The sequence below is a fragment of the Myxocyprinus asiaticus genome, chromosome 13 (genome assembly GCF_019703515.2).
Source record: "Myxocyprinus asiaticus isolate MX2 ecotype Aquarium Trade chromosome 13, UBuf_Myxa_2, whole genome shotgun sequence".
NCBI classification, from domain to species: domain Eukaryota; kingdom Metazoa; phylum Chordata; class Actinopteri; order Cypriniformes; family Catostomidae; genus Myxocyprinus; species Myxocyprinus asiaticus.
Window position 1 is genome coordinate 44,033,331 of NC_059356.1, and position 5,398 is coordinate 44,038,728.

A 5,398-nucleotide genomic window follows, 5' to 3' on the forward strand; every position below is an offset into this window, starting at 1 on the left:
CTTGGACTAACCCTGACATTTAGGGGCATAGATGCAGTATCATTCAAACAGTCATTTTCCATTATTGATGCCATTGCAGAAATTTACTATTTACAATCAGCCATGATTTACATTTACATTTATTCATTTTGGAGACGCTTTTATCCAAAGCGACTTTCAAATGAGGAGAACAATAAAAGCGATTCATCCTAAGGGAGACAGTAGGTAGCAACATGCTGTAATACTTGTTTCTAAAATTGCTAAGTGAAGTACACATGGTGAGGAAGACGAGAAACAGAGGAAGAATGGAAAGATTAATATTATTATTTATTTACGTTTTTTAAAGCAGAGAGTGCATTATTAGGTTAGGGACAAGTGCTCACGGAAGAGCTGTGTCCACACTTTACGCTAAGGTTGTATACGTTAACGCATGAACGTAACATTCCAAATTAGCTTTTAAGAAATAATGAATATTTTTTCATGCATTTTCATTTAATGAACAGAAATGAAACAATGCTTCCATGGATAGACTACCCTATAAGTAAATATTATCATGCACTTTCTCAACGACTCCTAAACTAACTTTTCTTCACTGAATAGTAAAAACCTGCCCTCTTTGTTCTCTTTCTCGGACTCACCTGGTCTTCGCATGTTGAAATCTAAGTACAAAATGAAGGATTTATTTATTTGTTGTAAATATCACTCCATGTTGCTATAATTTGCTAACATTATAGAACTTTTTCATGGATTAAACATGGTCCATTTGTGACTAAGGGGGTTGTTTTTTACAACACTACCATCAGAAAAAATAAGAAACATTAATTTAATTTATTTAATTTATTATTCTTAATTTCATTCTGTATTACGTGAGGGTATTTATCTTATTTTCATATAAATTAAAATGCTACAGTTTTGTTTCTTTTTTTTAACCAGTGATGATTCAGAGATACAACTCGCTGAATGAACGCAACTTCTACAAGCGTCTGATTGACAGGTAATACATGCTCTCTCATTTTAGGTAATTTTGTGGTTATTTTTCTTTATTTCAGCAGACAGTTGCTTCATACATTGGGATCAACAGCATTAAGTTAAACTTTATCATTCAACTGAACTGTGCACAAGCATTTAAACACTTCTATTCCAGCGACTTCAATAAAAACAAACAATTTGCTGCTGAGTGGCTAAACAAGGAGATAACTTTTGTGACTCGTCAACAAGATTGCATCTTCACTCTTTATTTAATGATCATCCAACATGCAAAGATCATTGCATTTAAAAACATAAGTTCATTAAAAGACATTTTTGATACCTTGAACCATTTGTACGGTCAACAAAAAAATACATGCTCCCAGCTCACCCCCTTCCTCCTTACTGCACATACAACCACAGGTGTTTTAAACGTGGCTAATCAATGATATGCACATTGTTCCCATAGTCACATGACATTTAGAATTTAACCGGACATCACACAAATTACATGGCTCCTACATTTCAGCCCCTAATTATTAGGATTACAATAATAATAATAATTATTCATTACACACTTCATAGGAGACATTTTAAAGACATGATATAGTTTTAAAATACATACAATTTAATAAATATTCACATTTTATTTGCTTTTTTTTTTTTTTTTTAACAATCAGTACACTCATAAAACATTATAGTCCTTCTTTAATGAAATCCTTTAAAGTAGTTAGCACTTTAGTGCCAGCACAGAGTGATCTTCACCATCACTCAGGCATGTCAAAGTGTCATAGAGATCAGTGTCTACGTTAAACAGTCCAAAATGTCTCTTTTAGAAAGAATGCCACATATTTGCCTCCTGCAGAAGGCAAAATTTAATCACAGGTCTATTCAAACAGTTTGTCTTAGTCTTAATTTGCATCTGATGAACAATCCTCTTTTATCTGGATATATTTTCCCATTATCCATGAATTACGTGGGGCTGAATCATCTACTAAGAGCACAGTGTTACCTGGAACAAAGTTGCGGACAACTGCTGACCACTTCCGTCGCTCTTGCAGTTGAGGCAGGTATTCTTTGGTCCATCGTTTCCACAATAAGTCACACTGCACTGCACCTGTTTCCATCTTAGACAAGCATAAATATCCTCCTTTTGAAAAATCCCTGGTGGCAATGATGGTGAGGTCTTTAAAAGCAACAAATGTTTAGGCGTCATTGCTTCCAAATCATTGGGGTCAGTAGACTCTTTAGTGATAGGATGTCCATTGATGATTCCTTCCACTTCACATAAAACTTTATGAAGGCCCTCTTCCTCAAGGTTTGCATTTTTAAGGTAGAATTAAGAACTTTTCTCACAGACCTGATTCATTTTTCCCATGCCCCTCCATGATGGGATCCAGATGGGGGATTAAAAATCAATTTGATTCTTTTCTGCAGAACTGTGTTACTAATCTGAGAATGGTTCCAACTCTCAATGGCTTGTTTTAGCTCACGTGATAGTGTCTACCACCACCGGTGGTAGTCCACTTAGGTGTTCCGCGTCCCATCCAGGGGCCAGAAGTGGAGATTCCAGAGGTCTGGGTGCGGGTGCCAAATCGTGCCCCGTCCCTGAGAAATGAGGTCCTTCCTCAGGAGAACTCGCCAGGGAGGGGCTGTCACGAGGAGCGTGAGCTCCAAAAACCAAGTCTGGGTGGGCCTGCAAATGGCGCCCCAGCCCAACTTGGAGGCGTCTGTCATGACGACGACGCACCTGGACACTTGTTCTAAGGGGACCCCTTCCTGCAGAAATGCAAGATCCGTTCAAGGGCTGAACGTGCGGCGACAGATCGGCGTGATAGCCACGCGATGCGTACCATGGCACCATGCCCATCTTGGGACTCAAGTCTGAAGCCAGTGCTGAAGCGGTCTCCTATGTATTAACCCGAGTGGCGTAACCACCGCCGAGGATGCCATATGCCCCAGGAGCCTCTGAAATTGTTTCAGTGGAACCGCTGTTCTTCCCCTGAATGACTTCAGGCAGTTCAGCACTGACTGTGCGCGCTCGTTCATGAGGCACGCTATCATAGCAACCGAGTCCAACTCCATCTCGAGAAAAGAGATGCTCTGCCCCGGAGAGAGCTTGCTCTTCTTCCAGTTGACCTGAAGCCCCAATCGACTGAGGTGTCTGAGCACCAGGTCCCTGTGCGCACACAATAGATCTCGAGAGTGAGCTAGAATCAGCCAGTCGTTGAGATAATTGAAGATGCGGACACCCACTTCCCTTAGCGGGGCAAGGACTGCCTCTGCGACTTTCGTAAAGATGCGAGGTGACAGGGACAGACAGAAGGGGAGGACCTTGTACTGAAATGCCAGGCCCTCAAAAGCGAACTGAAGAAATGGTCTGTGTCGAGGCAAAATCAAGACGTGGAATTACGCGTCCTTCAGGTCTACCGCCACAAACCAATCTTGATGTCAGACGCATGACAGAATGCGCTTCTGCGTCAGCATCCTGAACGGGAGTTTGTGCAGGGCCTGATTCAGCACTCGCAGGTCCAAGATCGGCCGCAACCCACCGCCTTTCTTTGGTACTATGAAGTAGGGGCTGTAGAACCCCTTCTTCATCTCGGCTGGATGGACAGGCTCTATCGCGTCCTTCTGTAGAAGGACTGCGATTTCCACAAGCAGGACAGAGGCATCCTCGCCTCCTACCAAGGTGAAACGGACGCCATTGAACCTGGACGGGCACCTGGCGAACTGAATCGTGTAACCAAGTCGGATCGTCCTGGCCAGCCAACTCGATGGGTTGGAGAGCACTAACCATGCCTCCAGCCTCCGAGCAAGGGGCACCAAGGGGACAATCGCATTTGACGTACCTGCAGATGGGGCCTCGCGGCAGGATGAAGCAGGAACTGCCACGTCGAGGAGTCTTGCGTCCCGAGCCTGTGGCTGTGCTGTGCCCCTCGGACATGCAGCAAAATGAACACAAAAGGGAACAAAGGATTCTCCTCCCAGCCCTCCACTGGGGGATGGAGTGGTCTGTGCACCACCTCCAGACTTACAGCGGGTCTCCTCGGCCCTGGGCCGCCCGTCTCAGGGGCGCTTCGAAGCCTTCCTGGGGTTCTTGCCGCCGGATCGTGGGACGGGGGGCGTCAGCTTCCTGCGGGGGGTTCTATGCCAGGGCCGAGTGGTTGGCTCAGGCTGTGGCGGAGCCGGTGTTGACATGCTTACTTGTCCTTCATGTGAGTTAATTTATATGAGCATGATTTATTGTACATGAGCCAGAGCAATCTAATTAATAAATCACTAATAGACCCTTTATACACAAAACATAGTAGTTGTATATGTAAGACAGTCCTTAGTTTTATTTATAATTAAGAACTCTGTATAATTAAGAACTCTACATCAACTCTTTTTAGACCCTTCAAATTAAATTGTAACCCTAAATTAAACCAATTTCAAATTAAATACAAAATTAAACCCATTGGTGCACTGCAAGTTGCATATTTGTCTTTGTATCAAAAGTCCTTGTTAAACAAAAAATGTAAGGGTTCTCTACAAATGCAGTCATTTTTGCTGTGCTATTATACAGTATATTGAATATTTAATAAATACTGACTCATTAGTTAGATTGAATATGGGTATAATAAACATTTTATTGATTGTATTTACACATTTGGCAGACACTTTTATCCAAAGCGACTTGCATTGCACTTATTACAGGGACAAACCCCCCTGAGCAACCTTGAGTTAAGTGCCTTGCTCAAGGGCTCAGTGGTGGTGGCTGTGGGCATCGAACCAGCAATCTTCTGCTTACCAGTTCTGCGCTTTAGCCCACTATGCCACCGCCACTTCACCAAGTATTGTATTGCAAAGTCTAATAATTTGCAACAGAACAGTCAGGTAAAGCTGCTTATAACCTCAACTGAAGATGTCGTTTTTAAAGAGCTTGATTGCTGTCTGCAATGTTGTTCCCAAAAGCTGTTCAAACTACTACTCAGTGAAACTTCTATTTCTATGTCTATTTGATGTGTGTGTTTACTTCTGGTAGACATATTTTTTAGGTTGTTTGCTCATCTGCAAGAAACCCATAAGATGCAGATGTCTTTGAGATGTTTACGATTTAGAATGAATGCAAGTCTGCTCTTTTTGAGATGTTTATCAGATGTTAATTAGAATGTGATGCTTTCCAGATGAAACACTCACCATGGTGATATCAAGGGTACTGTAATGAAACCATGGTTAATTTTTGTAAGGGAAGGCTAGGGTTAGGTTTAGGGTAGGGGGTGTCTGTGGAACTCTAAATAAATAGATACTAGAAACTATAAATAATAGAAACTATGTAGGTTTTGAAGCATTGCTCACATGTTGCTCACAGAATGTTTTTCTGTATCAGGCTGTTTCTCATGTGCCAGTCCTAGTCTTTGGGGGGCCCTAAGCAAAACATTTTGAGGTTTTTGTGTTTTTTTTTTTTTTT